The following is a 25,467-nucleotide window of genomic DNA, read 5'->3' as shown; positions in this document are numbered from 1 at the left end:
GGTCACATATATAACTAACTGCGGAAAATTAGATTTACATTCCTCTCTCTCTCCTTGGCTTCACGGGCAATTCGCTTACTGCCTCCTTATAGACAGATAACTGTAAACAGAAGAGGGGAAAAGACACCCCTCTAGACACCCTTGCCTACCATGACTAGTTCATGAACTCTGCAAGGCAGGGACTTCCCACTGCCAAGCACAAGGAGCCCACAGGCCTGCGAGACGCCGCCTGGAAGATCACCCCCACACATTCTCATTCACGATAGCCACCAACATTCACCCACTTTCCAAAATGCTTTGGATAACAAGCATGAGTGTTGCCAGCTTTCAGCTTCAAAAATGTTGTGTGTGGCCCTAGAACAGAATGATATAGTCTTCAAAATAATAAGACTTAACCAACCCAAAAGTATTTGGAGTATTTTTCATCTGTTTTCTTATTTGGACCCTCGAGGCTTCATATTTTCAAGTGAAGTTGTTTTCTTCCAGGATCAAGAGAGCTGGAAATGCTAGTCTGAAAAAATAAAAATAAATAGAAAGCTGAGGATCTCATTCAGCCTCTTGATTCCAAGAGCTCAAATAAAGACCACAAGGCTCAAATAAAATCCACAAACATCATAAGCTTCACGATGATATTCAACAAGAGATGCCAATGTTTAGAAGCATGAAATGATAATTCCCACCTCACTGGATCTGGTTCTATTTTCTTTTTTTCACCTCAAATTCAATGACTGTTTTTCTGTTCCTATAGGGACTCTATTTCTAGACAAACAAATCAGTTTCTTACCATACATCAGAGGGTGTAATCCTATCTATCTGCTAATTGCTTTTGAAATTCTTTAGTCCTTGATGCTTCATGAAAACAAATAATTCAATAGAAGAAAAACCTAAGTAATGGTCTTAATGAGAAAAGCTGCATCGAGAGACGCGCGTTTTTCCTTTCTGTTAATTTACTACTGCTCAGTCAGCTCATGTGTACCCCTAGATTGTTCTCTCCTGAGCCAACAGAAGATGGATATAGGGACAGGGGACTGGAGGGCAAACTCCTAGGAAACAAAGAGACCCTGAGTGGGGGAAACTGCAAGCTCTTCCAAGCCTCCCTACCTTTGGGGGCTCACAACAAGACAGTGGTTTTAGGAGGAAGCTTCAGGGTTCCCAGCCCTGCCCAAAAGATTTTTTTTTCTTTTCTCTTTTTTTGCCCAACTATCATAGATAAGGAGAAAAAAACCACAGAACAATTCTCATTTAGAACAACAAACTTCCTTTTTTTTCCTGTCATCAGAGTATCAAAAGTTCTCTCTTAGAAAAGGGCTCAGAAAAATCATGATCCCTGCCTCCTTTATATATTTGCTGCAAACACACTCTAAAATCATGCTGTGTTCCTTTGGAGCACATTTGGCAGAGTACAGATAAAGGACCTCCATTGAGAGGGACATAGAGACGTACACTTCAGTTGGGTGTCTGTATGTAGACATATCATCACTGCCTTCTAGAGGTGAAACCAAGAAAAGATAGCAGTGTGACACACTGTCTCCAACTATTCAAATTCAAGCAGCTTCAACTGCTCTCAAAAGGTGTTGATCCAAAGAAAACATGAAATAGAAGTCAATGGATCTGAGTGGAAAATGTTGTAGCAGTCTGCTCCAATAACACTACCTCTACCCACAGGTATGCTTGAAGGGGATGGGGAGAGAAGGGGAAAAGAGAGAAGGTTCTGTACTGAAGATCTGAGAAGTTTGGGCTTGTTTGGGGACGAGGTTTTTTCCTGCAGAAATCCCTACCACTACTAGGGAGCTGTGCAAGTCCCAGAATGCCAGAGGCCGATGGGAGATGGAAATATCCATCATGAACTGCTTGCTACAAGCAGCCACAGGGCCTTCCCATAAATCACTGCAAGCTCACATTAGGGCCATTAACATATACCAAGGTATATGTTCTTCTGAACATTCTTCTGAATGTCCATGGCAGAGCTGTGATGAGTAAAGTCATGCAGCATCACACTCCACTACTGGTTATCTATGCCCACCAATCCCCAGCCTCCTGACAAGGGGCACCCCTCTGGGTAAAACAGTCATGTGCAAAAACTTGCTCCATAAACAAATCAGAACAAACTTTAGGCCTAAAAATTTAGTTTACAGACTCTCTTGCTCCAGGGAGCAACAAAATCAGTTTTGCAACCAGTAGAAGTCATCCTCTTTCTAGAATCTTCACACACATGCACAGAGACATGCACACCAAGCCAGACACCTCTCAGCACACGCCATGTGTCGTCTTTGCATGGAGACATCCAGAGAACAACTCTGCAACAACCTCTGGGATCCATAGGCCAGCAGAGATGGCTGAGACACTTTGCAAGAAGAAATGCTCTGCTTGTGCAGCAAGGAAGCACAGCTGCTGCAGCAATGGCATTTTAGCAGGTCAGAACCGAGTCTGGAAAGCAGCATTCCATCTTGACTCATCCCTGCCTGGGGGGTTAGCAGTTCACAAGAGGCCTGGTAGCACAAGGCTGCAATAGTCATGCAGTACATCTGCTCCCTTATCTCAACACATGGACAGCTCCCACTGGTATGATCCACCCCTTATTTTTACATCCACCAAAATACATTGAATTCTTTCCTTCCCCCTCAGAAATCCAGTGCTGGCCTAGCTCACCACCTTCTTGTTGGACAGCTCAGTCACTCCAAATTCATCCTGCCAATGCTGGTGAGAGATGAAACCAGATCCTGGGGCTCCACAGCTGAAAGCTGGTCCCCCTCCAGGTCCCTGAGAAATCCTTTGCGGTCGCAGGGACGTCACTGCTGAGGTGGGATCTACCTCAGACTGAGGAGGCTGCCTCTGGTTGTTATTAGATGTACTACGGATTCAAAGGACATGGAGGCATCAAGCCAGCTTCTACTCCAAAATGCAGGGATCCTATATTTGCAGAACATGCATCTGGCCTTCATTAATTCTTAAATGGTCCAACGTGGAATCAGAGTGGGGGGCAGGGAGGGAGCTAACACACTCCACACTGAACAGGGGACATTCAGGCAGCAGGATGTTTTGTTTTGAAGATGTTTCTGATCGGGGAGCGTCTCGTCCAACAAGAGCACGCTGCAGCATCAGTAGGACCGTGCACAGCCCTGGGTGCTTGTGTGGGACTGAGAGACTCCAGCAAGAGCTTGGCCTCAAAATTTATCATGGTGACCATCACACACCTTAGGATGGTAGCCCTTGGGAAGGCCAAGCAAGGAGACTGGAAATTCAGCCCTGAAAAAGTGATGAGATGGTCTTTTACCCCGACAAAAGGAGGAACTGGACTCAAACATATTTGCCAAGCCTTCAAGAGCAGATCTCGGAGCATGATTAGGCTGGAGGAATGAGGTGTCAACATTTATTCTTTCCCTCCACATGGCTGGAGGCACAACCATCTTTTCCCCAAGGACCCAAGAATAAATGGGTAATTAATTAAACAAACACACTACAAAGATCTATGTTTCCTCCAAGAGGGAAGAGCATCCCCTGTCTGGAAGACACAGGGGTGGCAGATTGAATGAGAGTTTCTGTCTGGCTCACGAGAACCAGAGTCCATCTGCGAGCGTGGCTATGAGTGTACATGAAAGGGTGATTCAGCACGTATGAATATCTAGATAGGTGGGTCGCTGAGCACGCAGCTGAGCGTGCTTGTGTGGGCAGCAAAGCACATGGCAGAATATCAGGACACAAGCAGCCTGTGGATAAACAAGCATGTCAGAAGTGAAAGGACACAGCAGAGCAGGGGACGTGTTTGGAGGAAGAAGCCAAGAACTGTGCCAGTTTCTATCTTCCATTAAATCTGTGACATCCCCTCGCTTTGCTGTGGCATAGCAGCCTACGGGGAGAAGCAGCCAACAGCCTGTATCTTGTTGGTGGCATCAGATGGTGACACTTGCACTGATTTGGTGCTCAGAAATGGGGCAGACCTTGGGTTGACCTGACCTCTAAATGAGCAGGATGGGAGCTGCGGGAAATGACGCTGTAAACAGGAAGGCATGAGGTAAATAAGAGATGGGGAGGGAAGACATCCATTTAAAGTGGCAGCTGCTTTTTAGCTTCATTTCACCTCTTCTGCTCAGCTAGAAATCAAGGCCCCCACCCTTTTCTGCTTGTCTATCAGAACAGCATGCAGTTACCACTTACAACTCTTTCCTAGCTGATGCAAAGTTTGCGGCACACCCCTGTTAACACCACAGCTGAAGTTGTCCAGGAAACTGGGGAGAACATGTCTACACGCTCCAAAAACTTGAAAGAGAAGACTGGGTACAAGCTTTCCAGCTAGCTCCTGTCTTAGGCAAGCCAAAGCTGTTGCATGCAACACGACAATGCCCAGCGATCTCCACTCCACCTCCTCCAGTGGAGGTTGTGCTAGATGCTGAGCAATCATGTGATATGAGGCCTCCTCCTAAGCATTTAGGGCAGTTAGAGGCAACAAAATACATCAGAGAGGAGTGACCAACTGCAAGTGATGTAGTCTGATGGAACAGAGGGATGAACAGGGAATAAGTTCTTTTCTAGCTCCATCCAGGGTTGGGTGTCTCTAGGAACTGAACCTTGGTCAGCATCAGTCCAACCTCAACTTCTACAAGCTGTAATCTATGCCTTATAGGGACAGTACTCTGCTCTGGTGGTCTCAGAAGAGAGATCAGCCTTTACCTTCTGCAGCCTGATGCAGCTCCAATTTTAAGCCACTTTTAACATAGCAAATGTACATTTAGATATTAGACATCCACACTTCTGTGCTCCTGCTCCCAGGTCACAAACACGCTTTTCCCATTCTGATGATATAACAACCAGTAAAAAAGGATGGGGAACCTTTTGGTCAGTCTAAGCATTTTTGTTTTCTCCTCAGAACTGGATGTTCCTTGCCTAAAATGAGATTTTAGCCCTGCAATTTCTGATCACTCCTGCTGGCAACTGCCTTTCTCTTTGCTCATCTCTCCCCTGATCCTTTCCATTAGAGAAGTGGCAGAAGGCTGTGCCCTACATTTCCAGGGCAAAATACAGAACTGTCACAGGACAGTATAGAAGGGATCAGACCCATTTATCTGGAGAGAAAAAAAAAAAAAAAAAAAGCCAAATCCAACCAACTTCAGCCCTGTTACAGAAACCCAGTTAAGTACACAAGCTAAACAAAACACAATTAGGTTTCCTTTGGCCAGCCTGGAACATATGGTATTTGTCAGCCAGTCATGTTCCTCTCTCAATTCTGGCAGGAGATAGCTAACTTGTTCCAAGCACTGAGAAAGCTCCTGGAAAGTCAGCATGCTGAGCAAACTTTTGGAGGGGGGCTAGCTGGGGATATAATAGCTCACACAGACACAGATCTGACAGCATTTCTTCCACATTGTTCAGTGCTGCTCTAGGTTACAATGCCTCTGGCTTTAGTACATTCCTGGTTCACATTGTTCCCAGTGGTATTGCGCTTCTAAGTCCTCATTTGCTAAGCACACACACAGCTTGGGGGTTGAGGGCTCCTATCAAGTAGGAAGACAAAGGTGTGGAAGGAAGAGAGGTTCCTGTGGATTTGGGCTCAAAGAAATCCTAAAATGACAAATTGCTTCAATGAACAGCACAGCAAGACCTTTTTTACGCTACGTTTCCAATGCAGGCTGAAAATGGCTGCTGCCATCCCAGAATGGATTGGTGAGCAGCTCCCCCACAAGAAAATGACAGTAAGTACGGTGGTGTCAAAGAGATTGGTGTCTGCAGAAAGGAACAGCCTCTGAATTTGGTCATCAACCAGAAAACTGCTTGAGGAGCCTGGCTCTGTGCTAGGAATAGTTTGCTCTGCTGCAGTTTACAAAGCAGTTAGAAAAGAGCTGATTCACAGAGAAATGAGCCCATGTTTTAACACAAGGAACTGGAAACCGTGCTGTGGTACAGTAATATCTGCAAAACAACTGCCACAGCAAAATCAGTTATGTCTATGGGAAAAGGGAGCTGATAAAGGACTACTGATTTATTCCAGTTTCAGACTGGAAGTGAGCAGAGTGCTTCCCACTGCATCATTCTAGGCCTGCATCAGAGTTTCAGCTGCTTTTTGAGTCCTCATAGTTCAGCCTCATCATTGCCAGGGCTGGTGTGATATCTCTTACATAGGTTTGCTTGGTCTGCTGGAGGCCTTTAGTCAGCAAGGAAGCCAATTCATTCCCTCCAGTGCAGTTACAAGCCAGCACTGCCTCCAAGTTTCTGCACTGCACTACCTTTTATCTTCCCATACACAGTCCTACTGCATATCTGTTTCTCCCCTGTCCCTGTTGATGGACAGTCTGGTTGGCTCAGGCCACTACAGTCTCAGCCTAGTTTTCTTCAGGGAGTGAAAAAGTGGGAAATGTGGTTGTAAAGTAGAGAAAGAGGTTTCCTTCTGATCATTTCTGTGCTCTTTGGCCCACCTGTTTGCTGCCAGTCTGGCTTCCTTCCTCATTTACCTGCTAGTCATTCTTGTTCCTTCATTGCAGAAGACATTCTTACCACATCAGTAGCACTTCAGAATTGCATGAGCTTTTTTACCTGCTCCTTGTAATCCTATACTCTTTGTAGCAGGAGGTATTCCTTCACTTCCATTTCCATTTTTTTGCCATCCAAGATCTGGCTTAGGCAATAAGCTTCTGTATGTCCTCACTGCATTCACATTGACCCTCTTGTTGAGTTTACTGGAAATAAATGCATTGGGAAAGCATTTTACACCCTTCTGGGTTGCTATTACAAACCAGCCACGCTTGCCATGATCACCATCTATGTTCTGGGGTGCATGAAGGACTGAAGTGCTTGCAGAAAAACCTTTGCATCTGTTTCTCTTAGAGGACTGCTTAGCCCCACCACATTCAGAAAATTTGCTGCAATTCACAGTTCCAATGTGGCATTTCTTTGGGATTATCCATGTACCCTTGATCAGCTCATCTCCTCCACACTCTGGCCTAACAGGCATGTTGCTCTTGCTCTACTTTAATAACAACAGGAGCTATCCTCTATCGAGGTTAACAGGCAGAGCACACAATCATTTTTGGCATGAGCTTCACCAGTGCAGCCAGACAAGCCACCTGCCCTTTGAAGGGAGGGACCAGCCAAGTTTTGGTCTCAGGAACTGAAGAATCTACTGCAGCTTCATCCTTCAAGACCATCATCTATCACCCCCTTAGGAGCTCTGTGGAGTGAAACAACAGTGCATCACCATCAGCTCTCCACAGCAAGGCGACGAGTGTGGCTGGCTTTTGTTCTTATCCACCTCAGATTTCAGTGGAGCCTGGTCACTGAGGGCCATTCATCTCTTTTGCTGTCATGTCCTGCTCTGCAATACCCTACTGAGCTTTCCTCATCCATCATTACTGGCAATTTCTTCTCTGTCTCTTGCTGGGTACTTCCTCCCCTTGCCTTTGAATCAGAGGGGGTTTCTTCCCCTTCCTCAAAGGAGCTTGTAATATTTACTGCATGGTATTGGAATCTCTGGACTGAACCGAGTCACAGTTCAGCAAAATTGCACTGGTTTCAGCTTCCTCACAGTAGGAAACTGGTCATACTGCAGCTCTCTGTTTTCCTGTTTAAACCATCCCACCTTACTAAGACTCTGTCCTCAGTGGCAGAGTAGCTGAGGCACATGGCTTCTGAAACAGGAGATGGCAGTTGCCAAAGGTCGTTTGCAAAGCCATTCAAAGCAAGAGGGGACTTCACAATGTTTCCAACCAGTAAGCAGAGTTACAGCATTTGGCTCCTTCTTGCAGTCTCCCAGTATCTCTCATTAACACTGGTTTACTACTGCTCCTCTGGGAGCAGAGTGAAATTTCTCTGGCTTCCAGGATGGAGTTTTCTAATGCAAACCTGGTGCAATGTCCCTGCATGCCCTATTCCAGGCTGTATGACTTCACCAGAGCCACAGCAGACCACAGCACCCCCTCGGTGTGCTACTTTCAGCACCGTAGGACTCCTTGTATTATTTAGGTTATCTTACATGCTGGAAAGTATCACACAGTATTTTACAGGTCTTCAAAACTGTCCAACAGATCAACAATGAAACCACACACACACACACAGATCTCAAAGGGCACCGTTATGTTGCCTAAGCCTGTGCTGACAGTTTTCAGCCTGCCATGCATCCAGAATTCCTCCCCTTCCCTGTTAGTTCGTTGAAGCCACACAATTTTACATGAAAGAGCATGGTGCCAAATATTCAGAGCTGCCCAGCATGGGTTACTCATTGGCACGATCCATATAGGCACAGCAGACAAGCTGCTCTTTCATGCAGCAGTGAGGGGAGCTCTCAAAAATGGCCATGTGCAAGCATATGCCATGTTTGTTTCCTTGTACTGGCATTACTCAGTGGTATCTGCCACGGGGGAAGCACTTCCATGCTGTGAAAACACCTAAGCACGAGCATTACTTTTATGCACGTGAACAGAAGAATTTGAGAGCCTCTGTTAGCCACTTGTAAATGAGTGTGCCCACCTCGCTTGAGAAGCTGGCACGGCATGCAAGTAAACGTAAGCATAATAAAAAATAATAGGAAACAGACAGGCAATAGAATTAAGAGCAGCAGCCAGCTGGGATCTTCTAACCAGTGACATCAAGGGATTGCTGAGGTAATACACTGATGGGTTTTAAATTAACTGTAACCACTCAGGAAAAAGATCTAGGCGTCACTGCGGACAGCTCAATGAAAACATCTGCTCTGTGCACAGAGGCCATCAGGAAAAAAAGAACCAAAAAATGTTAGGTTGAATAGGATAAAGAACAATACCAAGAATGTTATAAATGCCACCACATAAATCAATGACACATTCACACTTTGAGAATGAGCTGAAGCCTGCTTGCCCATTTCAGAGCAGGAATAACAGGAACAGAGGCCAGAGGAGGATGCCAAAAATTCGTTAGAGGCACAGAAAGGTTTCCAAGGTTGTTAGGAAGAAAGATTAAGGTCCAAATGGTTCAATAGCTTGCACTAGAAGTGTATAAAATGATGAGTGAGACTGGGCGAATGGGAAAACCTTCACTTTCTTATGCTAAGGAAATGGTGGCCACCTAAAAACATTCCATAAACATTATTGCAACAGGAAAAAGAAAGCTCATCAATATTTTGCAGATTGCCCAGCTAACATCTAGAGCTTGATGCCACAAGGTGCCAGAGAGTTAAGTTCTCACCACGCTGCCATCACGCACCAGTGAATGAAATGTATAAGATACACACAGGCATCCTGGCTGAAGTGCCTGGGCAGGCACTGAACTCTTGGGGCTAGGAAGAGACAGAGAAACCAAGGGCAATGAAAGCCAGTGAGGAACTTGATACTGGCAGGACTGCAAGGAGAAGGTGAAGGAGAAAAAGATGCCTGGAAAAGGAAAGTGGGAGATAAACCTCATGTAATAATCTGGAAAAAGGTAAGGGAGGTGTTTTGTGGAATTTCATCTTTCAGTCTCCAAGTGATAGAGTGGAAGTTCTTTTAAGGTACTCCTAGGCTGTGTCAGAGCATATGCCCTAGTCCTCTGACAAAGGGAAAAATGGAAGATGCTGACCACAGGTGAATGTTTACAGCTGCAACCAGCTGGGCTCCCCTGCTCAACCCTGTTGTACTATGCTCCAAACACCAATATCCTGGTCCACCCGCAAGTTCTGCATTCCCTTTGCAGCCCAGTTCACCATTCAAACTTCCAAAATAAACATCTGAATATCCTGCAGATGGGGAATTTCAGGCAGCGTTGAGTATTTTCAGTCTGTGGCTTGATTTAGGCTGGCATAGAGATACTGGCTGCAGTGGTGCATATTTTGAGCAGCCTGAAGAAAGACTGTTTTTTCCTAGGTTATCCACTGTGCCTCCAGCTCCACCATCCTGGAGCCTCACAGTCTAAGTGTATCTAATAGGTACAGAGCTGGGGTTTTCTCCACCACACAGGGACTTATGACAGCACAAATCCTCATCAGGTGCCTGCAACTCAGCGAATACCACTGCTATGGCAAAGCTTGCACATCACGGTGCACAATCTGAGCAGGTACTTAACTACAAGGGCCAACAAAACCTCTTCAGATAGTATGTTTGTTATAAGGGTCATCCTGATCTGCACATGGCTCTAATTTGCTTTTCAAGAGTGAGCAAATGGACAAGGACAGCAGAAATGGACCCATTCAGCCACTGAAATAGAGCAATTTTTCCTTCATATTCAGGGATTTCACTCAAGTTCTCCCCAGCTGCAGTAGCAAGAGCAGCTGGGGTGGTAATGTTGGGAAGCATTAAAGCACAACATCACACAGGACATAGGCCCAGCCAGACTATATAACAGGGCACGAGGTTGCCTGCTCCTCTGTCCATCAATGTGCCCATGGGATGTCCACTGCAGGGCTTTCCTCTGCTTATGCAGGCCTGGCACTTGGGGTTTTTGCTCCACTGTGCATGACTGGAGGTGTGGATGCCTAGCCAGGCACACCACCATGGGCCTAAACTGGAAATGTGTCACCAGGCAAGCCATCACACAGATTTATGGTAATGGATGTACCAATGTACATCAAGCAGCAGTCCTAGTCCTGGAATGAGACCATCCATCTCCAAAGGCATGGCTCTTGCCAGTCTTTAGCCTTGGAAACAGCAGATGGGTAAGAACTTGCCCTATAGGCCTGGGACAGTGGGACTTTTTTCCCTCCTCCCTCTCCCATGTGTTCCCCTCCACCTACTCTTCTCCCAGGAAGCACAGAGCTTCACAACCAGAAATAAAATCAACAATGATGCAAAACACACAAATGATCCCACAGCTACTTGTACAACCTTTGACATCAAGCTGCCTGCTCCTGCTTTCCCTTTCCAGCCTGGGAAGCAGGAGCCCAGCACAGCAACCACAGCACATCTCACCTATTGCTCCAGCTGCTTTTCTCTACACCTCCTATTCCTAATCCCACCCACCCTCCTTCCCCACCCAGTGGGGAACCCCACCACCAACATACTGTGCACACAACATAATAAAGCAACAGAGTCCAATGTTAAGCAAGGCTTTTATGTGCAGCCAGCATTTCAAAAGGCACAGTACATGCTGTATGCTCAGTGCCGTCAGACTCCAAGACTGAATTCTCCAGTGTTTTAGGAAAAAGGTAAGGCAGGAGGAGAGTGTGAGGGGGGGAACAGACCAAGCTTTGTGGAATTCTTTTTAAGAGTGTATGCATGGCTGTATAAAAGGACATTTTTTTTTCCTAACCTCAAAGAGACAATATTATTTCACAGAGATCTGTTTCCAAGAGCAGCCAAGCTATTTCTACATGAACCAGTGCCTGGTTGAGGCAGTGACTGTGAAGGGGAAACCCTCTCTCCAAGTACGACATGGAAATTCCTTGACCTCAGCTGCAAAGCCAATCAACACACGTGCAATGGGCCAATGAAAAAGAAACTGAAATACCAGAGTGGCCAACACAGATGAGGGCAGGTGTGTAAGGGAGAAGGCACAGCCTGCTTTTTCCAGTCAAAAGGCCTGACAAAAAAAAAAAAAAAAAAAAAAAGAGACATGCCAAGCTGGAAAGAAGAGGAAAGCAGGGCAAAACCAGTGGCATTGAGACATTGGTTAGAAAAGCAAAGATGTAAAATGCCAGGCAAACAGGTTCTGAATCATATTCTGAAGCCTGAAGGTAGAAAGGCAGGGCAAACAGGCATGGAAGGCAGAAATAAATATTTATTTTAGGCCATGCTATCGTTTGCTGTGCTTCACGGAAAAGTTTGGGTATTCACGATGAGGCCAGACAGAGCCAAATAAGTTCATCATCAGTCTAGACCTGGTCACACCAAGTAGTGACTACCCCACAGACCTGTACCCTGCTCTAAAGCTGTGTTTGCTTCCTCCAGGCCACTGGAGAAAACACCTCCAGAGTGAAACTATTTTTCCCTGACTGACATTAAGGACACACCAATGTACTGCCTCCAGCAAGAGTCCCACAAACAAGTCACTACTGGATAAAGAGCTGAACAGCAACAACTGACCCATGTTAGCTTTCAAGTCAAGACAGACAGAACCATTTAGTTTCTTTCTTGAACAGCTAGATATCTAGAATTAAAGCATCTGAACCCTAGAAAACACTTGTGATCAGGGCTGAACCCTTTAGGACAGGCAAAGCAGCATTCCCCCCATGGCAGAAAATGGATGTGTACCCCAACCCCTCCATGGCTCTTCAATGGGATTAAATGTGCTCCACAGTCAGGTCACTCGGTGCGAACGTGAGCTCACAGCACTCCTGTAACACACCAGATGCACAGTCTGCTCTCTCCATGGGATACATGTCAGTCAGAAGGGATCTCCCACTGCCAGAATAATTTGTCTTTTTCATGGCCCGCTCCCAGGTTAACAGCGGGAAAGATGACTGCAAGGTCTGGGCCACAGACCTTCCAAGCAACCTGCACGAAGCAGAAAAGCAAACACAAGAAGCACTAGTGGCATCCATAGGTCAGTTTAGGTACACACACAAGGACGGGGATGCGCAGCTTTTTTAGGGCTGTGAGCCTCTTCTAAGATCAGCCATAGATACAAGCCACAGCTACAAGCGTTATAACAACGGTGTCTGTATTTAGGAGAAGTAAGTAAGAGAAGTCCATATACTTTCATCCTTTTCAGAGTCCCAAGAAACTCCACTTAACAAAAAACATTCACTCCTTACAGCAAGAGTGATGTGCATTGCAAGCAACAAGTTTGCTGGTGCTTAGATACTCTGCATTAAAGATAAAGCAGCCAGGTCCAAATGAGACCTGTGCTCCAAGACCTAAAACTGGGTCAGTTTAGTCCAAGCTCAATGAGTTCTCAGAAACCCCACCAAACACTTTAGTTTCAGTACCTGCTAGGTTTCTCCAGTCAAAGACAAGCATTTAAAGAAGAGTGACATCCAAGGAACTGGATTCTTACTGAATCTCCAACGTGGGTTTCTTTGCACTCAACACCAGTTTGGAATATATGGCCTTTCCTATTAGACATCTAAAGGAATCATGGCTATCAGTCCAGTCTCTCCTCTTCTCCCCTGGTCACCTGCTCCTCTCCTGCTCATGTCAAACTTTCCAAGGTCCCCCAGTGCTCGTGGTCTAGGACAGAAATGTATTTATTAGGCCAAAATGAACAGCGTGTGCATGAATAAGAAAATGAGTCCAGTCTGTTCAACTAGGGTTGGGCAAGCTTGTTTTGCCTGATTTAGAGGCCATTCAAACATTGTGGGTTTGAACATTACTGCATTAGTGTTTCACTTAGGAAAAAACTGTGAAAAAAAAAAAAAGAAAGGTGAAGAGAAGGGGAAAAAATCCAATGGAAACATAAATAGTGTATAACGTACATGGGGTCCCCACTTGTGCCAGCACAGATCTTCTAAGCCCTAACACATTGCACAGGCTTCCCGTCAGCTAGAAGTTCCTTTGGTATACACACACACACCAAAAAAAAAAAAAAAAATCCTGAATCACCATAAAGAGATAGATCAGGTCAAAAGAGATGGATATACATGCCAACAACAGCTTGTCCTAAACTCTGAGCTGCCTTCACTTAGACTTCAAAAATCAAGATCATGTAGATCAAGAAGAGAGAACTAATTTGCAAAGCTGCAAGTCTCTCAGACTACCTTGGGTGACTCACAGTAGCCTTCTGTATCAATATCTGCTGCAAATTCTCCATAGCTCCTGCAGTTGGTTCGTTAGCTTTCTCCATCCCTCAGCTGCACCTGGCGGTGTGTAGGACTCCCAACAGCCCAGCTTTCCAGAGAAGCATTGGTCATTTTCCATCCCTCTGGGGACAGGCCCCCCTGACAGGTGACATTATATTAGTGTTCAGCAGCTAACCCTATCTGAGAGGTTAGCTGGTCTCCTCCCAAATTTCACCTCAACAGCAGCAGAGGGGAAAGGTATGAGACATCTTTAGAGCAGGGAGTAAAAGCAAGCAGAGGACACATGATGAAAGAGAAAACTGGGCACCAGGGAAGAAACTTAAGGTACTGAAGGAACAAGGCAGCAAAGTTCTCCTCGCCAATCTGACCACTTTAAACGACCTCCTCTGTCACACATCTCCATTTCAAAAGCAAAATCCCACAAGGAATCAAGTGGAAACCAAACTGAGAATAGCCTGCCTCCAGAGGTATTTTCTCCCATCCTAAAGGTTGATTTAGGTGAAAACAGAGACAAGAAACAAAGAGCTGGGAGGCCGACAATGGACCCTGCTTACCTGCCCATGAGTAAGATCCAATGGCAGAGAGCATGGCCTGACTGAACAGTTGTCCCACCACCAGCAACCTACAGCCCCCATTGTGAGATCTGCCAGCACCAGAGCCCTCACTCAAGTGATTAACTCCTCCTAAAACACCATTCCTTCCTCCCCCCCTTTCTCCACTAAGCACTTTAAAGCCCTACATCTGTGTGGGTTCATCCTCTGCTCCCATTTACACCTGGGCTACGCTCCTCCTCACTAGCAGGTCCCATAAACTGCACCAAAGAGAGAGAGGGTGTGTTTGTACCAAGAAACCACACACAAGGTGCCACCATCATGTTGGGCCATCTTTTCACCCTGCCTCTGGGCCCCTTGTGCCCAGAGGATACTTTCAAGACAAGCAGAGTTACACATATGTCAACAGGACTGCCCCAGGCCTGCCCTTGCCTGCAGTGCAGAGGAAGATGCTGTGAGCCCTATATGGCAATGACCCTACACAGGAGGAATCCCTTTTCTTCTCCATGCCATCTCTGACTTCCCCCCCACCTAATCTATATTTTTTTTCCGGCCCATGTATACTTTCCAGCTCGTTTCCTCTTGCGGTTCTCATTTCCCGCTCCTAGGAGGTGAGCTCATGCGTTTCTCAATTACCAGCCAAAGAAAGGGAGAGGGAGAAAGCAATCTTATGGAAACAGATGAAGTCATGCCTGTATAAGGCCACATTACAGCTTATGCTCACAGAGCCATGATGCAGACATTGCTGCCCCCCAACCCTGGCAGGGCAGCCCAGCTTCCCAGTCCACAGTTGAAGTCATTCTTGTGCCGAGGGAAGATGCTCCACCAACATGCAGGGAGCACGGAGCATGTTCGTCTCGCTGGCTTTTCCCTCTCGTGCCCCCTCCACCCCAGCTTTCGATCCTACCGCCCTTTTGTCCACCCCCAGCGATCCCCATGGATCTTTGACTCATTCACAGCACACCACTGAGTCAATAGCGAGCCCACAGACCACGTGCAAGGCTCCCAGCACTGCGCGCTCTGCCTACGGCTATGCGGACGCCGGAGAAGTTACACTAGGGAAATCTAAAGGCAATTAAAAGCATAATACAAGTGGTTGTTTAGAAAAGGTGGTGGGGAGGAGAGAATAAAATTAAAATAAATAAAGGAATGTTTTAATGAGTGCAGCAGTGAAAGCGGGATTAGAGGTGCCTGAATGGCATCTCTATATTTCCCGTATGGAAGGGAGGGCCGCCCAGCGCACCTAGAGCTGACAAAAAAAATTAGCTGGGCCTCAGGCTCAGAGAAACATTTGGCTAGAAAGGAAAGAAGGTAATTGCTGCAAATGTAGACTAATTCAGGAAGCAGCCAGCCCTACACAGGGCCAGTTCTTGTGCTGTTAGAATGCTACGGACACTTTGTGAGTGCTGGCTTGAGGGGTGGAAAAAAGCACAGGGAAATACTAGGAAAAAACAAAACAAGACAGAAAACAACAAATTTCTCCTTCCCACAGTTCACGTGTGCTTAGTGTTTTTGTTCCCTTGCCTCTCGCTCCCCAAGGACACTCAGGATCTGCTGGGGGTCCTACTCAGCCTTGCCTTCACCAGTCTGTCCGCTGGCCATGGAGGGAGCAGTCTCAGTGGCTCCCAAAGCGTGGACCATACCGCTCCCTTCCCCCTGCCCCAGGAGAGGAGCGGGCTAGAAGGTGAGGCGCAGGGCACAGAGGATGTATTTACTCTCATAACACCCCTGTGAGGTGGGGAAGTCATAGCCTCATCTGACAGATGAGGAACAGAGGCAAAGTGAGATTAAAGGATTAGCCCAAGGTCACACAGGAAAAGTTTGTAGCAGAAGTGGAAATTAAACCCAGGTCTCTCGGTCCAAAATCAGTGCCTTAAGCGCAAGACCAGACTTTCCTAGAGCTGGTCAACCTTTTATATTTGATAGTTTAATTTCAAACAGAAAAACAGTTTATTTTCTAAATACATATTTTCATAGAAAAGGGAGATGGAGAAGCTCATTTCCTGGAGGCAGGAGCTGCTTAAGATCTTATTTATTTCTGTTTAACTTAATTTCTTTTAGGTTTTAGCATTTCTGATGGTGAAAAAAATGCTGCAGAAATTTCAAAGCACAGGAACACATTTATTTTCATTTATAATTCATCATGGGAAATATTTTCCACTTTCCAGCCAGTTCTGCCCTGCCTCTCTTTGCCTTACCAGGTTTTTAATACCTTTTTATTATTATTTTTTCATAGCCTCGACTAGCTTAGAAAGCCCACATCTAAACAGAGGCCTTTGTTGGACAACACTACTATCACTAAAACCCTGTTGCTCGGAAAGGCACTTTACAAATGAATACAGGCAACAGGTCCATGCCTGGACATATGTAAGCTGCAGGAAAAATCTGAGTTAGACCCCAGCTGCTGCTGACTCTGCTCATCCAGTCCCTGCCCAGACCATGCCTCCCTCTGCTTCTGGCTCTGAAATGCCCTATTTTCTTCCTTTTTATTGTGCTGCCAAGTCCAGTCCTTCCAAAACACATCTTCCTCTTGGCTCTGAAAGCCCCTTGGCAGGGGAAGGCAGTCCCACGCCTCCTCACACATGGACCAGCTGAGGTCCATGGAGGAGCAACTACTTGTCCACAGTTAACTAGGAGACCATCAGCAGAGCTGGGGAAAGTAGATGGGTTTCATTAATACAGAGCCTCTCTCCGTTTAGACATGAGAAATCCAGCCCTCACAGAGGCCCCTAGGAATTTACCATCACTATCCAAAAGGGGAGGTTTTTCACCCCGAGACACTAAACAGCAAGAAAGCTACATGAAGCAAACACGACCTGAGGCTGGCATATTTAAAGGTGACTTAAGGACCCAGACATTCAAGCCCCATGAAAACAAATGAGAATCAGTTGGCAGAAAAGGGCTGTCTTATATTCATGCCAACCAAATGGTTAAAATTAGTTACAATTGGTAAAGAATTTTGAAGAAAATGTGGAACACTTATATAAAAGCTGAGTGTTGCTCAGAAACAAAGATCTCTTTTCCTGTAATTGTGTTTAATGATCTCTGAAGAACAAGCACACAATCCACAAGGATGACTACCACCATCACATATGTTCCTGTGACAGAGGGAATTAGGCTGAAACAAAGACTAATATGCTATCCTTACAAGGCAGTTTTCACTTCTAGTTTGGCTCCCTCTTTACTTAAGTACTTACTTACACAAGCAGGCAAACTGTGCATCAGTGATGATTTATTTCACCAGAAGAAAAGAAAATGTATTATGATTGGTATCAGTCCAGTTTGCCCTGAAGATATCTAAACACTCACCTACCACACCAAAAGATCTCAGTCTCCTCTCTGACTCCCAGCTGGGCTGTGTCTGGTCCACAGTATCCGCCACTCTCCTCTGAGCTGGGGAAGGCCAACCTAAGAGCAGAGCTTCAGCAGCATTGTGAGGGCAGGTCTTGGATCATTTAGCTGACTTTCATGCACTGAAAACTCAGTTTTGAGCTCTTTTTTGACTTGTTTCAGTCCTGAAAAAGAACAGTTTGTCTCCTCTGGGACAAGCTCACAAATTTTGACTCACCTCAGTCAGTGCAAGATAACAAGAGCAGCATAGACCAGCATGTGCTACCCAAAAGATGTTCAAGACCACCTGGATATTTTTGCATCTGGGCTGTGACTGCACCCTCTCTTTTTTGCACTGCCTCCCCCATTATCACCTTAGTTAACAGTGGGTGAGAAACTGAATTTACCTGTAAGTCCATGCGCTCACACATCGGTAGCACAAGGGCAGGGTTCTTTGGCAGCTCAGTTGATTGTTGTGGTTTGTCCCCCATGGTCCATGTTTGTCAGCTTCCTGAGGATATGCCCACAGGGAAGAGGTGCAGAGAGGCCTGAACACACCCACAGGGCTGCCTGGAAGCTTTGGGTGCAACTGGTCCAGAGAGAGACAGGCAGGTGCTAATGAACTGGTCTTCATCCTATTTTGCAGGTCAGGTCTGGATCTAGGACAGAAATACCCAGAGGAAAACTTCTCTAGACTGGAGCTAACACTATACAGGCAGAATGTGGTTTTCACTTCTTTGTCCTGAGTTCTGGGTAAGGTGAAGTGAATTCCTGGAAACTGAAGGGTTTGGACACTAGAGTTGTAGACTTGGAAAAATACTACTTCTGGCTATGATGATTTATTTATAGTTGCAATTAAAGACAAAAAGCCTCTTCAGAGAGGGAGGATGAAGTGGAAACAAGGCCAGGCCTAGAAACCTAAGACTACAGGGATTCCCAGAGCAAAATTAATCAGTGAACTGAGTTGTTTTCTATTTATTTTTTTCCTAAAGGGTTATCTCTTTATTTTGCTTATCTGGCCCTCAGCTTTGCAACAACCACATTTCTGGACCTTCCCCATGAGCTTTGGAAGCAGGCCAAACACTAGAACTGAGACTGGGGATGGGTCTCAAACTCACAAGAAGCCTTCAGCCACAAAGGCCATCCTACACGTTACCCCTGGAGCTGTTCTCTGCCTGGCCACAGCAAAGGTAGTGACAGCTTTGGGATGTGGCAGTGGAGGGAAAGAGGAGAGCCCAAAATCACCAACAGCATAGAAGAGCAAGGAAGTACAAGAAGGCATGAAAGAGGCCAAAAGTTCTTACATCTACAAAAAGAAATGCGTGTGGTAGGATTTTCTCTGTACTGGCTTTTGATTTACAGCCTGCCAGGGTATACATTATTCCAGCTCTTAAAAGAGTGGGTGTGGTGCAAACCCCCAGACAACCTTTTGAGATGGAGCTCTGTAGATGTCTCTTCATTCCTTTTAGATCCAGTTTTTGGCCCTGCAAATATCCCTTGATGAATACAAGGTCTGGCCTCAGCCACCATGACTTGGATAACAAATGAGCTGGGGAACTGCAGATCAATTCAAACAGCACGACAAGTCAAAGGAGGGGCTTCTTTGCTGTCCCAGTGCTTCACAGCCCCTTCTGACAAGGGGCTCCTTGTGACAAGGGGCTCCTCAATCAAGATTGCCAGGCTAGATAGGACCTCTGATCACTGGATCAATCAGAAAAGTGCCCAGGCAGACCAAAACTAGGGACAATCTCTCACACAAAAAAGCCATGGCTGCTTTACTGTAAGAGACACTAAAGTCAGCTCTGTCTGTCCATCCCCCAGTCTGGACTCTCAGGCCCCGACTTCCCTCTCCGGACTGGAGCAGGAGCCAGAGACAGCCTCCTGTGCCACCACCATGTGTAAGCACCTTCAACTAAAAGGCTGCTACAGGTTTCCCCTTCAACCTGCATTGCCCTGTTTACCTACTGCATTCCAGCCTGGAAGAAGAGGCCTCTACTCCCTGTTTATAGACACTTTTCTCCAAGAGAGGTTTTTCAGTCTCTTAGAGCTGCCTGACTTCCACACTGTGACAAGAAGCTGCACTGCACCACCTCTCTGCTACTTTTCTTGCAACTTTCCCCCCACGCTGTATCCACAGAAACATGTGTGGACTACTAGCAGCAGTTGTCTCTAGACAGGTACAAGAAGCACAGTTAAAACCCATAACAGAGGTAGTACCTCTCCCTAAAATGGGGAAGAAGCAAGACTGGATGAACTTTAACTCACAGGATTTATAGGACTTGCTGAAACAATTAGCAATTACCTATGTTTCTCTTATCAAGGATGTCTGAGGTGCATGACAGACAGAACAAAGCAAATTTTATGCCTAAAATTAAATAAACTTGTGGATTGCAAAAGGAAGAATAGTCAGCTTAGCTACAATTCCAAGGGAAAAAAAGTCTGAAACATAAATAAATAATGAATAAATACCACAAAGTGTTCGTAAGCACAGAAGATAACAAAGCAAAGTCTTAGGCTAATATGGATTTAATCAGAAATAATTTGGATCCAGCTTAGCTAATTTCCCTCTCTGACAGGCTGCACGGATAGCAGGGAGGCCATTACATGTCTTGACTTATAAAGCTTCAGATGCATAACATCCTCCTAAGAGATGAAATAAATGGTCTCAAATAAACTTTCACAGAGCAGATGCAAAAGTGACTGGAAACATGATACTTGGCACTAACCATCAATGGGTCACTGTCAAAATGGAAGGATTAACCCAGCAGAGCTGTACTGTGTTTGTTGTGAGTCCAGATTTCTTCAAAGTTTTCTCCAGCAACTTGGGCCATTAGATAGATTGCACGCTTGTAAAATACACAGCTGCTATGTAGCTGGGAAGAACTGCCTGAAGACAGGCTTGAATTCTGATCTTGACAGTGGGGAAAATGTCTGAAAAAAAATTGGATCTCATTCAGTACAGATAAGGATAGGGAAAAACTGTCCACAATTCCTCAGAAAATTATGGAGAGCTTTGAGATGGACTGCAAGCTTAGTAGGAGTCAGCCATCTCTCCTGACAAAAGAAAAATCTTGTCCTGGGTTGTACAAACATGAGTCCAGCCTGTAAAACATGTGGAGAAACCCTTCTGCTCTGGTCCACATGGCCAGAGTATTCCATCTAGTCTCAGAACAGTGAACTCCAAAAATATGTACATTGACTGGAAATAATCTGGAGGAAAGCAACACAAACAATAGAAGATTTAAGACAACCTCACCTGCATGGAGAGCTTTGAACAAAGTGGCGTTGTCCATCACAAAAGAGAAACCCATCAAGAGATAATATACAACAAGAGTTTTCAGATTCCTGAAAGTCTCACCTGCCTTTCTAAGCCCAGGCACTGGACACCCTCCACCTCAGAAACACGGAGCAGGTAATCAATACACACTTTAGGAAACTATGGCATGTGATGGAGGGTGGTCCAGTGAAGACCACAGTGTAAGCAAGAACTTTTGTCCCACAAAGAGCAGGAGCTACTGAATACCCTTTGCCTCCAACAGCCCACCCAAAGGCATCGCAGTGGAAGGCAGTTTCTGCTTCCTGCAAGAGCAGCTGGGCCAGAGTGCGTGTGAGACCTTGATTAAAAACAGGCTGCTGTTCACATTTCAGCTCTGCTTCTGGTGATCTGTGAGAACTTCCTCATTCCTAGAGGGTCTCCTCATCCCAGACGAGGGAGCTGGTGTCTGGGGAAGACCTTTAGTATTCATTACAAAAATGTTTCAACCCTCTTGTCAGTCTCTCCTCACTCCATCAAAGCATGCAGACAATCTTATTTTTCAGAAGCACCCACCATCTCTCCCTTGACTGGCTCTGCTACTCGAATGCCTGACTTACCCCTACTGCTGTCAATGGAAAATGCTTCCATCGATGTAAAGTGCTCCACAGGTTTCACTGGAACCTGTACAGGACCCCAAAGCAACAGTACTGAAATGTGAGGAACCCACAGCTTCCACAAGTGACTCATGACACTGGAGAGGAGGGGGAAAACCCTGAAATACAAGTGGAAGAGCATTATGCTGGACCAGAATCATGCAGAAGGCACAGCAAGACCAAACCACACAGTTCTGTAGGTTTGGAAGTGATCTCCCCTCCCCAGGCACACCAAAAGTCAGAGGCAACATGGCTGCTCTCCCGGGGAAAGGATGGAATGCCAGTCCCTGGTGGGGCTGCAGGTTCCCATCCCCAGTCACAGTGGATGAAACATGCCATGCTCCCAGCTAGAGGGAGAGGAGCATCCCCAAACACCGAGGGAGGGGCATCTCCAGTGCTTGAAAAGCCTAGAGGAAGGTCTAGACAACAAGAACAGCAAACAGCGACCAAAGCTCTGTGGAATATGAAAGGAAGAAATAAGTGAAAGCAGATGGAGTTGTGCCACAGAGGGTTTTCCCTTGCATCTCCAGCATTCCAAAAACAGTCACCTCCCCTGCCCAGATTGTCTCTGTCCTCACTGAACTGGGCAACTCTTCTCTCAGCTCTGTCTGGCAGCCCTTGTCCGTGGGGAATGCTAGACCTCAAGAGTCCCAACACACACATTGCAGCCAAATTTTTAACCATTTCCCTCGCTCCAAAGCAAAGCCAACTGCACTGGAGTCCCAGCAAATGAAAGCTTAACACAGGTACAAAGCTGAACAGGCCAAAAACCTTTGAAATTTCCTACAGTTTATTATCCCCATTGTTTTTCCAGGGAGGTTCAAACACAGTCACATGTATTATGACTTAACCATTAATTTAAATACCACTTAATGCAGAAGTTCACATTGGTTCAGTTACATCAGGGCAAAGACTGGTCCAGGCAGGGTCCATTTGGCCCAAACCATTTCCTGATTCATCCACAGAGTATGACTCAGGAATCTGAGTTCTTTAATAATGACTTCCACTTAACAAATGCAAGTTTTTGTATAGGTCAATTCTAACCAGTGCCTGGAAAGGTCTTTGTATGTTGCATACCCTGCTGTAGATGTGTTTCTAGTACAAGGACAGCATCCCAAGCACACACAGACTATGCCTGTACTCTCAGTGAAATACTGGTGTTACTGCATCATGACAAGAAGTTACATTGCTTTAAAGGCAGCAGCCCAGAGCAGTATAAATTTTTTTGCACAAACTCTCAGATCTTTCCCTGAAGGCAGGGGACAGCAATTATTCCTGAACCAAAACAACCATGCAGCAGTGGCAGTGAATGGTTTGATTTGTTTTCTGGAAAATGCTGTGTTCAAGCCAGGCCAATAAAAGTGATCCAGTATCCAAGGCGTTTTTACCATTTGTTAAAAATGCTGAATTCTCCTTCCAGCGAATTTATTAGCATAAAATCCAATACATTTTAATTGCTGACTAATTTGCAGAGATCTTACTGGGCCTGTGTCTTAGGTCTGCTCTGAAGAAAGAAAATAACAAAAGTGTCTGGAAAGGCCAATATGGCCTGAAGCCATCAAGGAAACACCTCACCAGCATGAGAAGTTTGGCTGTATCTCGTTGGCAGCTGATGGAAGTCCATGAAGAAGCAAGTGCACTCATAAATGTAACTCCACGCCCAGTTGAACACTCATTGCCCAGTTGAAGGTGAGGAAACTCTGCTGTACATGGCAGAGCTGAGAGTCTTCTTCAAAGAGTAGACACACATTGTTCCCCAGCTGAACATTTTATATGCACACACAGCATTGCAAAGTCCACCATTATAATTTGGTTTTGGTAAAAACAATGGCTTCTGAGGGATATAGATGTGGGCTCAACGAAAAACACTAAGCACTCCTGCTTGACTATTAATCAGTTCTAGTAGATTTTAGGTGACACTAGCTATGACTTCTCTGATCATGACTTAACACACCCCTTTAACCAAAAGATGGCTAGATAAATGTCTGGCTAGAACCAATTGCTGTCATTCCACCACCTTTGGTGCTGATCCCCGCTAACCATCAATACGGGACAATGCTTTTATGTAGCTGCCCTCAATTTAAACAAAGTTTACAAAATAGGCATACAGAGAAATTTCAGGTGTAATTTATGTTTATCATGAGGGTAAAGGTAATTGACACTCCTGATGTTGCTCACTGCTATGCAGAGGTGGAAAAAACGAGCCCAGGTGTGTCAAGTCTAGCATATATTTGTTTCTGGAAGACAAAGCCAAGAAATAAACAGCCCATGAGAACCACCTACCACCTTCTGGCCACCAGGGATTCACATGCTCAGCTCACAGGAGCAACAATTCCTCATGGAGATTCCTTGAGCAGACTCCAAACAAGCTGGGACATCCAGCCAGAGTGGTAGAGGCCTGTGTGGAGAGACCAGATTACTCTGATGAGCAAGGAGAGCCACATCAGCCTGGCCCACAGCCAAGCCCAGCCAGCCTCCTGAGCTGCTTGGCTGAGCTGTGGTATCACACTGACACAACTACAGCCCTCCAAGGGCTGGAGCCACCTTGGGCACGGCATCACATGGGGCAGAGGCACTCAGAGGGATCACATCTAACAGACAAAGGACAGGAAAGGGAACAGAGACTCGGAGTCACTTACCTGAGGTTACAGAGCTGGTCAGCCACTGAGACAGGTACTGCACTCAACTCCAGCCTGCTGTCCACTTGCCCACGCTGTCAGTCTGCCAGTGCAGAGTTCAAAGGACAGTTTCAGCTGCTCACACGCATGTGGTTACTGGCACGTGGCTCAGGAGGAGGAAGATAATAACAGATCAGCTAAGGATAACATAATACTCCATATCAGATCATGCTGAAAGGGGCCCAAGCCAAGGAAGCTTTTTTTCCCCTCTTCAATGGAATTTCTTCGTGTATGCATGTTTTATTCTGAAGATGACATTTATTTGCCTAGAAGAGGAGATTATTCTGCAGACTATTTTCTTTAAAGAACAAAAAAAAATTAAGAGTCTTCCGGGTCACTAGAAAAATTTACAAGGTGGTGGGTTTTTTTTAAAGGAGAGACCAAATGCAAGAAAGGCACACAGTGAGCATAAAGTGAAATAACAGAAATAATGGGAATAAATTAATCCCTTAGCATTGCAGATTAACCCTGCATTTTCTCAGCCATGCTTAGTTCATGTATATCTTAATATCCTGGTTCTCTTCTGCATCTAGGTCCACATGGCACAGCCAAGGAAGTTCCTTTCACATTTCCCCTGAACAGAAAAACATGGATGAGCAGTTTTCATGGTTTTTATATTTTCAGCCAAAAGCACACTTTCTGCTCTTTCATCTCTATTCCCTGTCCCCATAGTCAAATCACAAACTCATCAGGGACAGACACGTCCCTGGGAAAAAGAAAGGACGTAAGAACAGTCTCCCCTATGGCACTTCACCAAGGTAATTTAGGTTGCATTTTCACTGTTTCTCAGCCTGAAGAGTCCTGCTCTATGTTTCAGCCCTTTTTGACTGCTAAGGGTTCTTCCAGTAGACACGTCTTCTGCAAATGGAAGTTCACAGAAAATATCTTTACTTTTCTTAGCAACCTTTCACCCCTAGAGTGTAGGCTTTTCAAACATAGGTCCAAAACTGCTTATCTGATTTCTCTCCCTCACATCCTTTCAGCACTTGGGCAATTTAATCCTGTTCATTAAGATTGTCAACCATGTCTGAACATTGTATAACTTTGCAATTAAGGACTATTTATAGTCTCATCACATTCTTCCCCTACACCTCAAAAAGTGGTACACCTCAGTATCAGAGACCATTTCAAGCCACAAAGGACCTCTTGAAATCATCCAGTCCCATGTCCTGTTTGAAGAAGCGCCAGCTAAGAAGAGTTTGTTCTAGACCTTATCCATTCAGGCTTGGAATATCCCCAAGGATATCAATCCCACAACATCTGTGGGCTCCTACTCATGTGTTCCACAAGCCTTGAAATGACAGGCATCTTTTTCCCTAATCTCTAACAGAAATGGCTGTTTCTGGAAATTGTGTCCACTGCCAACCTTATCACTGTCCATCTCTGAATC

At 45.6% G+C, this 25,467-nt stretch overlaps 1 long non-coding RNA gene across 1 annotated transcript in view; it reads right to left on the bottom strand.

Annotated features, from left to right (window-relative positions):
* LOC125328075 overlaps window positions 1-24,574 on the bottom strand; it is a 110,826-nt gene extending 86,252 nt beyond the window's left edge. The window contains exons 1-2 of the long non-coding RNA XR_007204531.1: window positions 24,039-24,574; window positions 23,683-23,797 (exon numbers count right to left, since the gene is read on the bottom strand). This is a non-coding gene — a long non-coding RNA (uncharacterized LOC125328075). The remainder of the gene's footprint in view (window positions 1-23,682; window positions 23,798-24,038) is intronic.
* Between the last annotated feature and the right edge of the window lie 893 nt (window positions 24,575-25,467).

This window comes from Corvus hawaiiensis, chromosome 6 (genome assembly GCF_020740725.1).
Source record: "Corvus hawaiiensis isolate bCorHaw1 chromosome 6, bCorHaw1.pri.cur, whole genome shotgun sequence".
In the NCBI taxonomy this organism is placed as follows: domain Eukaryota; kingdom Metazoa; phylum Chordata; class Aves; order Passeriformes; family Corvidae; genus Corvus; species Corvus hawaiiensis.
Note: the sequence above shows the minus strand (reverse complement) of the source record. Positions and strands in the feature narration are given on the sequence as shown.